At 44.0% G+C, this 13,067-nt stretch overlaps 1 long non-coding RNA gene across 1 annotated transcript in view; it reads right to left on the reverse strand.

The window, feature by feature from the left end:
• LOC133059196 (uncharacterized) overlaps nucleotides 1–12,547 on the reverse strand; it is a 34,563-nt gene extending 22,016 nt beyond the window's left edge. The window contains exons 1-2 of the long non-coding RNA XR_009693490.1: nucleotides 12,419–12,547; nucleotides 10,422–10,495 (exon numbers count right to left, since the gene is read on the reverse strand). This is a non-coding gene — a long non-coding RNA (uncharacterized LOC133059196). The remainder of the gene's footprint in view (nucleotides 1–10,421; nucleotides 10,496–12,418) is intronic.
• Between the last annotated feature and the right edge of the window lie 520 nt (nucleotides 12,548–13,067).

Genomic DNA, 13,067 nt, shown 5'->3' on the forward strand with positions numbered 1-13,067 from the left:
TATGAGGGCTGATGCTGGCTGATGGGGGCTACATGAAAAAAAAAATTGTGGACAGTACCTGACAGAGGTCCCCACCTGCCAGCTAGGATGAAAATAGGGACTTCAGTTCTCTATCCACAAGGAGATGGATTCTGCCAAAACCTGTAAGCTTGGAAGAAGATTGAACCCCAAGTGAGAATTTAGCCCTGGTTGACATCTTGATTTCAGCCCAATGAGACCCTGAGCAGAGAATCTAGTTACTCTGTGCCCAGACTTCTGAGTTACAGAGACTCTAACCTTAAAGTGGTGGTTGTTTTAAGCCACTTAGTTGTGGTGACTTGTTACATAGCAACAGAAAATAATACATGTATATTTCATTTCTCTGGTTTTCTCTGCAATCCGTCTTCAGGTGTGGCAAGTATTTTTATTTCCTTTTGATATTGAGGTAATTGATGCACAAACACATTGAATAACTAGCTCCCGTTTATTTAACTCATTAATCAGAGCTGAGAGTAGATTGGTTCTTTTGATGCTTATAGCAATATACTTTTGGCCCTGCCATAACCTGCATATCCTAATTTGCTCATGCATGCTCTCCTTACCAGGACAATGCATTCCATCATGTTTGGTTCAATGCAGGAAGTGTGACTAAGGGGGAGAAGGTTACAGGGAAAGAAGTCAGGAGAGGGGCATGTGACAGGGGGCTCCCCCATCATTAGAGATGGTTTGTTTCTGCCTTGTATCCATTTCCCTTTCTTCTGTGGCATATTCATCGATAGCTGTCTTCATGGCTGCCCTGAACAACGACTATGTTTTCAGTTTCCTTTTGGCCAAGCCTGGTCACGTGACCAAGTTCTGGCCCATAGTGTCTGGAGAAGGGATGTGGGTAGCACTGTTAAAGAAGAAAGTTACATCCTCCCCTTTGCCCTTCCGCCTTCTCTCCACTGGACTTGAGATGTGAATGGACCAAATGGTCCGAATACAGCATCCTAAAGTTGGCGGGACCATGAATCAGAGGAACTGTTGCCATCGAGCTGGTAGCTGCCAGACAGTTTTGATTGCTCTCTAGCCTGGATTGTTCTGTGAGAAAGAACAAACTTCTACCTGCCTAAGCCGCTCTCATTTCAGATTTGTTACATCAGCCATACCTAAGTCTTGGCTAATGCATATGCTTACCGGAGCATCTGGGAACAGTCTGTGCATTGTCCAATTGTGACGATGTGTGTGGGAGCCGTGCACATGGAGCTTGACCTGTTATTGCTCGTGATTTGGGTGAAACTTGCAGCTTTGCTCTTTTTCAGTTTCTCTGACTTACCCTCTGCTCTCCCTTTTTAAGAACCCAGCTCAGCATTGTTCACTCCGGTCCCTCTGGGTCCCTCAGTGTCCTCTTGTATGTGGTCTTCAGACCCCTCGTGTATGTCTCCACAATGGAACAGCACCCTGGTTAGAGGCTTTCTTCCCATCATGGCCCTTACCACCTGGGATTGAAGTGGCCCCATTCCTGGGGTCCCTCCCTGCAGGGCTGTGAACTCCCTCCGGGCAGAGCTGTCTCCTGCTATACCAGAGAGCCTGTTCCATATTAAGTCCACAAAGCATATTTGTGAAGTGCTCATACATGTGAATGAAAGAAGGAATGGAGGAATGCATGAAAACATTGTAAAGTGGGGTGTTTATAATGATGGCCTCCCGTTACGGCTGAAAACTCACTTTTCTATGTGTTTGATGTTGGCCCATGTGGGACTTTGCAATATGGATGTCTGATGTAATAATGAGGTTTTATTTGGGAGGGACACGCTGCACATTTAAAGTTAAATGCCCTTTATTCTTTATACAATTGGAGCTTTCAAATCAAGTCCTAATCACATAACTTTCCATCCTACTTTTCTGTCATTCTCCTTGTCTGTTGCCTTCTACCCTCAGGAAATCCCCTGTATCTGTAGCCCTTTATTTTCAAGAAGTAATCATGTAGTAAATCCCATCCCACTGAGTCAAATTTAGGTCATCTTTTATTTGGTCAAAATACAGTCTTACTGGCAAGTGGTATCACTATTATTCAGGAACACACATATTGTTTTACTTACAGCTATGTAGTATTTTATGTTCTCATATAAATGTTATGCCTGGATTATAGCTGAGGCAAACTGGACTCCATTTATTTGAAAAAATAATGGGAAATCAGGTTCATTCTATTCACCTTCCTGACAGTTTTCTATTTCTCAAAGGGGCCCTTCTTTGGACTACAGGGGGGCTGCTTTGCAAACAGTCTCTCCACTGACTCTCTGGGACAGCTTACTTACTGGTCTGCAGGAAGCCCTCAGCTAGGGGAGGGGGAGAGGCCAAAAAATCTGCCACAGGGAGGAAGAGCAGGAAAGTTGCTCAGCTCAGCTGGTTGGAGGAAGCATTAGTCGCTCAGTCGTGTCTGACTCTTTGTGACCCCACAGAATATAGCCCGCCAGGCTCCTCTCTCCATGGGATTCTCCAGGCAAGAATACTGGATTGGGTTGCCATTCCCTTCTCCAGGAGATCTTCCTGACCCAGGGATCGAACCTGGGTCTCCTGCATTACAGACAGATTCTTTACCCTCTGAGGTAAAGAAGAGGAAGAGTAGACAAAACTGTAAGGTTCGCTTGGGCTAGAGAAGGTAGGTGATTAGAAAAGGGAGGTAGTTAGAAAAATGACGACACTTCCTTTGGGCCGAGTGTTCTGAAAAGACGGAAGAATGCAATTCCAGCAGTGGACATGTGTATCATCGTTACCATGGTCCCGTGGTCAGAGAAAGACCGTTCAGGGTTTTGTGTGTCTGTATCGGCGAGTTATTACTTTGCCTACGCTCCCATCACTAGCAAATGGTGAAGCCGGAATAGAAGTCTGGCTAAACATGTGCTTGCCTATTCCATGGCTATATTTATGCTTGCTACCTTGTACTTATCCATGTATATACATATGTATGTATACACATCGCTATTTTTGTGGCGATGCCTTCAGGAACATAGTCCTGGAACTTCTTTCGCAGAATTACACCAACAGGAATGGCATTCTGGAACCTTGTTTTTAGCAGAACTCAGTTGTCTGTATAATGAAACACATGCTACATACAGATGCAGTTGAATGTTCAAATCTGAAAATATGCTCATTTATGCACACTTCCCTTCTCCTTCTGAAGGAGCAGGAGCCACGATTTTCTTCGAAGTCTTTCTTGAAGGAGTGTGCCTTCTCCAGAGTCTGAAATAAGGCCCGTACACCCCACAGGCAAGCCTGCAGAGGAGCTGCCAGCAGAGGAGGAGGAGCTTTGTCATTGGACAGCCACGCCCCTTTTCTGCCTCCCCAGCACCTGGCAACCGTCTTTCTGCTTCCTGTTCCTATGAGTATGAGGCTACTTTGGACACTTCACATAAATGAAATCCCAGAGTTTTTGTCCTTTTGTGGCTGGCACATTTCACTTAGCATCATGCGCTCAAGATTCATCCACATTGTAGCCTGTGACAGGAGTTCCTTTTTTTTTTTCTTTTTTTTTATAAGGCTGAATAATATTCCATTATGTGCATATAAGAGGAGGCCATGGCAACCCATTCCAGTATTCTTCTAGTGGTGACATGTATTGGCTTCACCTGGACTTAAGTTCCTCCTTACTCCAGTATTCTTGCCTGGAGAATCCCAAGGATAGCAGCAGAATCCCACGGACGGAGGATGCCTCCTCCCAACCCACTCCCCTGGTGGGCTACAGTCCATGAGGTCACAAAGAGTCAGACATGGCTGAGCGACTAAACACACACAGCGCATATGCATGTAGCACGTTTTCTTTATCCTCTCATTTGTCTGTAGACATTAGGGCTGCTTCTACCTTCTGGCTATTGTGAATAATGTTGCAATGAATATAGGTGTGCAAATATCTTTTCGAGAACCTTCTTTCAATTTTCCTGGACATATCCAGAAGTGGGATTGTTGGACCATATGGTAATTCTGTTTTCAGATTTTCAAAGAACCTTCACACTGTTTGCCATAGTGGCTGCATTTTACACGTTTTACATTTCCACCAACAGTGCACAAGAATTCCAATTTCTCTGTATCTTTGCTTATTTTATTATAATTTCTATTCTTTGAAAGTGCCCTAACCAAAGGATGTGAGATAATATCTTATTGTGGTTTTGATTTATAATTTTCTAATGATTAGTAATGTTGACCATCTTTTATATTCTTGCTATTCATTAGTATATCTTCTTTGTAGAAAAGTCGGCTCAAGTCTTTTGCCCATCTTTACATGGAGTTGATTTTTTTTTGTTGTTGTTGTTATTGAGCTGTAAGAATTTTTATATATTCTGGTTATTAACCTGATATCAGATAATCAGATAAATGATCTGCACTTGTTTTTTCCCATTTTCTAGGTTACCTTTTCCCTTGTGGATTGTTTCTTCCACTGTGCAGAAATTTTAAAGTCTGATGTAGTCCTGTTTATTTTTGCTTTTGTTGCTTGTGCTTCTTGTGTCATATCCAAGAAATCATTTGCCAAATCCAATGTCATAAAGCTCTCTGCCTTGTTCTCGTACCAAAGTTTTATAGTTTTAATGTGTAAAGTCTTTAATTCGTTTTGAGTTAATTAAGCCCAACTTCATTCTTTTGCACGTGACTATCAGGTTTTCCCAACACCATTTGTTAAAGAAACTCTGCCTGTTATCACAGAGCTGTTTTCTCCCTGTGTGTTCCTTTCCACTTCTTATAAGGACACCAGTCATATTGGATTAAAGGCTCACCCTGCTCCAGTATGACCTCATCTTAACCTAACTAATTATATCTGCAGTGACCCGGTTTCCAAATAAGGTCACATTCTGAGGTTCTGGGGACTGGGACTTCAACATATGTGTTTTGGGAGCACACAGTTCAACCCATAATAGTCTGTGTCAGGCACTGAGCTAGAATTTCAGCATCTCATTACTCCTTAGAGCAACCTTATGAGATTGATGATTATTACATTCAAGGGACTTCTCTGCCATTCCAGTGGTTAAGAATCCACTCTCCCAATGAAGGAGCCATGGGTTTGATCCCTGGTTGAGCATCTAAGATTCTGCATGCCACACAGGGTGACCACCCCCCCACCAAAAAAAAAAAAAAGCTACCATCTTCATTAGGTGGATAAGAATGCTGAGCTTTAGAAGGACTCAGCAACTTGCTCGGGTTTTCGAACTGGGGAGATGTCCTCCAACAGCTTGACTTTGCAAGTAACTTTGAGTTTGACAATTAGAGGGGAACTTTACTTCTGGTGGCTCAGACTGTTAGGAGTCTGCCTTGCAATTCAGGAGACCCAAATTCAATCCCTGGGTCGGGAAGATCCCCTGGAGAAGGCCACAGTAACCCATTCCAGTATTCTTGCCTAGAGAATTCCATGGACAGAGAAGCCTGGCAGGCTGCAGTCCATGGGATCACAAAGAGTTGGACAAGACTGGGTGACTAACATTTTCACTTAAAGAAAAAAATTCTTGGCATCTCTTGCACGTTAGTGTTTTAGTGATGGTTTTTGATTCAGAGATTTTTCAGAGGGTCAGTTCACCCCGGTCAGAAAGAAAATTTCCCATAGGTTGGAACAGGCCTGTTTGGTCAGATTTTTTCCCATTCCTTGCAGATACAAGTACAGTGTTGACCATTCAAAGGGATTTGAGTTTGGACCCAGCAGAGCAGAAAGGTTGGGAATCTAGGACTTAGAGAAAACCCAGGGAAGATTCAGGGGCATATAAGTTGTGGTTTTCCTGTTGTACAGATGATGCATAGTAACATACACACAGAAATATATAAGACCCGAGATGAACACATGGCTATAGTCCTTCATGGAGGAGGGAGAAAGTGGCCAAGGAATCTGTGTGCTTCCAGCCCTGTCCTTTCCCAATCCTTTCTGTCTCTAGCCTTCTAAAGACTGATCACATTGGGGAAATCGAGGCAATTCAGTGTTTCCCTCCACTTCTGTCTTAAAATTGTTTTCAGAAAAAAAAATATACATATATATATATATATTTATAAGCCAATGAAGCCTGATACTGCCTATCTGACTCTGTTCAAAAGTATTTAGATCTTAGCAGAAAGCAAAGACAACAGAACTGAGCTAGATTAGGTCTTCTCACTCCCTTTCTAAAAGTAACACATAAAATTTTTTTTAAATTAAAGTTTATATGGGGGCTTCTCTGGTGGCTCACTGGTAAAGAATCTTCCTGCCAATGCAGGAGACAAGACCTTGGTCCCGGAAGATCCCATGTGCTGCAGAGCAACTAAGCCTGGGCACCACAGCTATTGATCCTGTGCGCTAGAGGCTGGGAGCTACAACTACTGAAGCCTGCATGCTCTAGAGCCTGTGTTTCTCAACAGGAGAAGCAACTGCAATGAGAAGTCCGTTTGCTGCAACTAGAGAGTAGCCCCCAGTTTGCTGCAACTAGGGGCTCCCCTGGTAGCTCAGCCGGTAAAGAATTCGCCTGCAATGCAGGAGACCCCAGTTCAATTCCTGGGTCAGGAAGATCCGCTGGAGAAGGGATAGGCTACCCACTCCAGTATTCTTGGGCTTCCCTGGTGGCTCAGCTGGTAAAGAATCCACCTGTAATGCGGGAGACCTGGGTTCAGTCTCTGGGTTGGGAAGATCCCCTGGAGAAGTGAAAGGTTACTCACTCCAGTACTCTGGCCTGGAGAATTCCATGGACTGTATAGTCCATGGGGTCGCAAACAGTTGGACACAACTGAACAACTTTCACTTCACTTGCTGCAACTAGAGAAAAGCCTGAGCGGCAAAGAAGATTTAGCACAGCCAAAGAAAAAGAAAAAAAAAAAATTATATGGAAATCAACAAAGTCAATAAGATTCAATGGGAGGCCTCCTGGCTGGAGCAGGGTCGGGAGCCTGGAGCTGTTTGGTTTGCTACTCCTTGGGGCATCCTGTGAGGACCCCTTACAGGATCCCAAGGGCCCTGGGGAGCCCAATGACAAACCATTGGCTAAGGTCACCTTTGAAATTCCTTGAGTGAAGAAAGATTTCTAAGACACATTAAGAGCAAAAAGTGAGACAGAAGAGCATGGGTGGTTAAGGTCCCCAATTCTTGCCATGTTTCTGCTGCTTCATCTGTATGTAAACATCCAGAGAAAGAATTAGAGGAATCCACATAATTGGGAGAACAGGCACTTTTGCAGAGGAATTAGAGAGAAGAAATCAGGAGGATTTTCAACTTAAACTGTTTGAATTTTTTTTTTTTTTTGCAGTGTTCATACATTTAGATGTTACTGAATAAATTGCAGTAAATAAATAAGCATAAAATATGTAGAAAATAAAGTAAAATAAATGGTAAAGAAGATGCTAGAGAAGACTCTTGAGAGTCCCCTGGACTGCAAGGGGATCAAATCAGTCAATCCTAAAGGAAATCAACCCTGCATATTCATCGGAAGGACTGATGCTGAAGCTGAAGCTCCAATACTTTAGCCACCTGATGCGAATAGCCGACTGGAAAAGACCCTGATGCTGGGAAAGATTGAAGGTGGGAGGAGAAGGGGACAACAGAGAATGAGATAGTTGGATGGTATCACCAACTCAATGGACATGAGTCTGAGTAAACTCCGGGAGATGGTGAAGGATGGGGAAGCCTGGAGTGCTGCTGTCCATGGGGGTCACAAAAAATTGGACACAACTAAGCGATTGAACTACAACAAAGAAGGAATTAAAAAAAAAAAAAAAAAACCCTCTGAAAGCCTGTACTATGTCTATAATGAGAAAATTTCAGTTATCAGTTCAGAGCATGTTGGGAGAGTATATTTGTTTGGATCAAACAAGAAGTTATTTCTTAAATATAAACAACCACATAGTGTACTGTTAGTAGCTTTGAGACGATCCATACAGTTCTAATTTATCTATATGTATTGACCTCATGTGATTCCTTCAAGGATGAGATGATATAAGATTGAAAGTACCTTTAACAAAAACACCCTTCCACCCTCCTTCCTCTTCCCTTAATCAGTAAGAAGCCACATTTGACCACAGGGAGACCCTGGCCCAGTGAGGTCTGAGACTATAGTGAAAAGCGTTCATCTCTCTTCCTCACTCATCTAGCTGGACAGGTCCCAAGAATGGGGACCCGACCCTCAAGCCCAGAGGGAAACTGAGTGGACTATTTTTTAAACGCAGAGTCTCTAGCCTGCCGTAGATCTCACCACCTGCTGCCTAACACAAGGTTTCTATTTCAAAGAAGGCATGGAGGCGTGCAAGGCAAATACTCTCACTTCTTGTGGGTTCCCAGTCTCTTCGTCTGTTTGCAGTTAAAACCCGCCATGGTTCAGGTTTGTTGCGATTCCAATAAGATCTTGCCTCTGCTGAGTCAGGACCAAGGTCTGGTCCCTTTCTCTGTGGCATCTTATTAAACTACAGCCAAACTGGTAAAGGGAACTTATATCTGCAAACTGGCAGAGATGTGTCGCGGAGCCTGCCCTGAGGAGCCAGAAAAAGCATTCACTCGCTCATTCACACTGTCGTTCACCGAGTTCGTACTATGCACCAGCCGCAGTACAGTTACTAAGGATGAAAAGATGATTGTGACAGGATCCACAAGCTTAACCTGAAGGAGCCCACACTCTAAACACAGTGGTATTTCTGAGGAATCACAGATTACGAATTTAGAGTCAAAAAGAAATCTACAGATACCACTTGTCCACTTCTTAGAAAGCTGGTCTTGTTAGAGAGTAGACAGGTATAGGTCTAGATCTGTTAAAAATGAATGCACTAGCATGCATATCTTGAGAAATTATAAATAAGCCTTAAAAATTCTTATTTCTTTTTCCTCAATTCTAGTGGGAGTGCATTTATTTTTCTCTTATCAAATGAATTAGTTGACGGGAGAACATTTATTTGAGTGTGTAGAAAACTGCAAAAAGTCAACAAACAAACAAACAAAAAAACTCCAGCAGGAATGTCCTCTCATTTCAACAGCACTGGTCCAGCTAGAAAGGCCATTCTTGGGACCGCTGGAGAAACTGGATATTATATAGTCATGTTGTGTTTGTGTTAACATTCCTGATGTGATTGCTACACTCTGGCTTTGTGGCAGGAGGGCCTTGTTCTTGGAAGTGCTGAAGTTTTTATGAGTGAAGTGTCCTGACATCAGCAAGAAACTCTTAAATGACTCCACTGAAAATAAATTTAAAGTAAATAGAAATAATTAAAATAATGTGATGCGAAGAGCCAATTCATTAGAAATAAAACCCTGATGCTGGGAAAGATTGACGGCAGGAGGAGAAGGGGACAACAGAGGATGAGATTGTTGGATGGCATCACCGACTCAGTGGACTGGAGTCTGAGTAAACTTCAGGAGATGGTGAAGGACAGGGAAGCCTGGTGTGTTGCAGTCCGTAGGGTCGCAAAGAGTCAGACATGACTGAGTAGCTGAACAACAAAACAATGTGTGTGTTATATATATATATATATATAGAGAGAGGGGTGTGTATGTGTGTGTATATATATATATATAGAGAGAGAGAGAGAGAGAAGGAAGTAAATATGCAAACTGGTAACAATTGGTGAATCTGAATGAGGAACACGTGGGTGTTTGTTATACTCTCTTTGGAACTGTAGGTTCAAAAGTTTTTACATTTAGACTCAAGAGTGAGTAGAATAAAACCTGAGGTCTCTGGCATGGTGATATCTCCCATCAATGGAACTTTCTCCAAGTTTCTGTCACCACATAGACCTTTCACTATTGGGCGTACTATGTGTCACCTCTAGAAAAAACTGGGGGGATTTCATAGATTCTGGATCTAGCACCTTTTTTTTCATTCTGATGTGCTCTGCTGATCCTGTTCATTAGAACAATTAATGCCTAGGTCACAGTGGGAACTCTGGGGGTACCAGTTGGTTGTGGTTTATTGTGAATCATTATACTTGTCATGCCTAAGCACCATGGATTCTGGAATCACTTTTTAAAAAATTTTAAAAAATGCAACTACAAAAGAAAAGAGTCTATCAATTATAAAATGCCATCAACTCTTAAGATTCATGGTAATATCAGAGATGCAAACGTTTGAAAAAATTCCACTTTTTAGTTTGCTGCAGCTTCATGTATCACCTGGATTACAGGGAGAAGCAGGGCACAAAGTGTGGGTGAAGAGAGGCAGATCCCTGAGCATCGTTGGAGTAGTCCTCAGGGAGCCGGGACGCTCAGGGACAGGGCCTGGGAATACCCACCGTTAACACCTAAGCACACAGAATGAGTTCCTAAGGAGAGCTACAGCTCATGAAGCTTAATTTGACCACTCCTGTTCCTGCTAGGGTACTAAAAGCCAGGCACTTTGCATACACGGTCTCATTTTATCTTCACAGCAAACTTGTGGGGGATTTATTATTAGCCCCTCTTTGCAGACAGAGAAACCCCAGGGTTAGAGAGATGGAACGCCCAGTGCCCAGTGTCACACAGGAAGGAGGAGGTGGAGCTGTACCTCACAAGCAAGCAGACAACTGGTGTGAAAATCCACAGTCTCACCACCGGTCTGCACACACTTGGCTCCAGATGCTAAAAAGAAAAGCACCAAAGAAAAGGGCTGTCATTATACAAAATTAAAAAAATAAGAACATGCATAGAATAAAGTCTGGAAATCTGGGTCATCTCGAAGCCTTCCCAGATCCTCCTCCATTAAAAATCCACCCCCTTCCTACCCCCACTCTCCCAACTTTGCTTTGCTTAAGCTTTCTCTATAGCTCTTGCCACCATCCACACTGGTGTATATTTCTTTGCTTAGTGTCTGTTGCTCCCACTAGGGTATAAACCCCAGAAGAGCTCTGTCTTTCTTTTGGTCATGGCTGGGCTTTTATCACCTACATCGGTGTCTAACACATAGCAGAGAATCCATTGTTATTTGCTATATGAAAAAGTGAATGGGTTCTAGTCCTGCCTTTTGTCATGTAGTAGATGGTCAGTCTGATTTCAGAGCTCTTGGCCTTACCCCTTCCTCTAAATTGCTTGAGACCCTCTTGTTGGTAGCAGCCCTTCTCCGCCTGAGTCTCTCTTGTAGCTCTTTGCAGTGGAAGACTGTGGATCTTTGCCATGTCAGTCCTTCTCTCTGTTTTTATCATGTCAAAACTAAAGCTAGGGTTTCTTTGTTGTTGGTGCTAGCAGTTCCCTTCCCGGCCCTCCTTTTTGGAAGTGTTGTCCAGATGGATAACTCCCAGGGGTTCCTTGGCTCAAGGGTGGACGAAGCAAAGGAAGAGAGGGGAGGCTCGGAGCCAAACCCCTGGGGGGACCACCAGGCTGTCTCTGCAATGGACCCTCAATGCCAAGCAGGACTCCCTTCCCAGGATTTCTCCCAAGTTACTTATCCTTCGTTGTCCAAAGATGCCCTGCCTCCTACATCCCAAAGCAAGTAAGGGTCCCCCAAACCTAGCCACCCAATTGAAGCCCTCCTCCCTGTGTACCCCTCCCTGCCCCTCACTGTCCTGCCCAGCAGAGCAGAGGCCCCAACCCCTTCCCGGGCAGGATCTCTGCTGCTCTTCTGCCCCTCCCCTGAGGCTTTGGTCTGGCAGTTGTTCCCTCTTGTCCGGAGTGCCTATGTGTGCCTTTCTAGCATGTTCTTCCCATCAGAATTTAAACTTTGGCTTAGGTTTCTCCTATTTGAAAGGAAAAAAAAAAAGGAAAAAGCCTCAATATCACCTTCCAGTAGCCTGCTGGGCTCCTCTGCCCATGAAATTCTCTAGGCAAGCGTACTGCAGTGGGTTGCCATGCCTTCCTCGAGGGGATCTTCCCCACCCAGGCATCAAACCTGTGCCTCTTGCTTCTCCTGCATTAGCCGTTGGGTTCTTTACCACCAGCACCACTTGGGAAGCCCAACATGCATATGTATGTGAAAGTGAAAGTCCCTCAGTCGTGTCCGACTCTTTGCGACCCTGTGGACTATACATTCCATGGAATTCTCCCGGCCAGAATACCGGAGTGGGTAGCCTTTCCCTTCTCCAGGGGATCTTCCCAACCCAGGGATTGAACCCAGGTCTCTTGCATTGCAGGCGGATTCTTTATCATTTGAGCCTCAAGGGAAGCCCACATATGTATACACACACACACATACACACACACACACACACACATTATATGTGTGTGTACATACACACACACACACATATATAATTTCCCGCCAATACACATATATTATCACATCATCACACAGGGCCTGAACATTCCATTTTGTAAAGGGACTGCTCTCTGAGCTAGTAATAAATGGAGGCCCCTAAATTTGTTCCTTATGTCATGTTTCTTGACCTTGAATTTCTGAGATGGGGCTTTGAGGTTTATCACCTTCAGGGAGGGAAGAGCTGGTCCTTCGCTTCTTTAGCAAGACAGTTGGTTTGGCGGAGAAGACCAACCTCACTGGTTTCCTGAGGCCTCCTCCCAACCGACTCTCATGCTGCTGACACAGGGAGCTTTCTAAAGAGCCAATGTGCTCACCTTGCTTAAAACTCTTCTGTGAATCATCGTTGTCCTCAGAAGAAATCCTGAGTATCCTGATGTCATTTATAAGGCGCATCTTCATTGGCTCAACTGTCCCTTCCTGCGGGGGTGGGGAGAGGATTCCACCTCCTCTGCCACTTTACTGTTAAGCTTGGCCACATGACTCGATTTGGCCAATGAAATGTGAGCAGCAGTGGCCCTTCCAGGCAGAAGTTTAATGTACAGCTAGCTTTCCCTCCCTCAGGAGACCAGTAATGTTCCACGTAGAGGTTATTTCTACCATCTACCAGCTCCTGGAGTGAATACGAAATAAGCTGGCCACCCGCTAGTTCTCATTGGACAAGTCATTTTAGGGAGAACTGGACCCTTGTTCTAAGCCCCTGAGATTTGGGGGTCACTGCGAGGTCACTCGTCCTCTGTTCTGGCTGATGTACCTTTGCAGCCTTATTTCTCACATATATTCTCCAGCGTATACTCTAATCCAGGAGCTTGCAAGCGGTTTTTTAATCTACCCACAGTAAGCAATGTATTTTACATTATAACTTGTTACTCACCTCATAGATATACATAGATACTCAGATAAATTAAACAGAAGCTCTACAAAAAGATCCTCTTGGCATGCAATTCACGCTGATACATGCTGTTC

This window comes from Dama dama, chromosome 7 (genome assembly GCF_033118175.1).
Source record: "Dama dama isolate Ldn47 chromosome 7, ASM3311817v1, whole genome shotgun sequence".
NCBI classification, from domain to species: domain Eukaryota; kingdom Metazoa; phylum Chordata; class Mammalia; order Artiodactyla; family Cervidae; genus Dama; species Dama dama.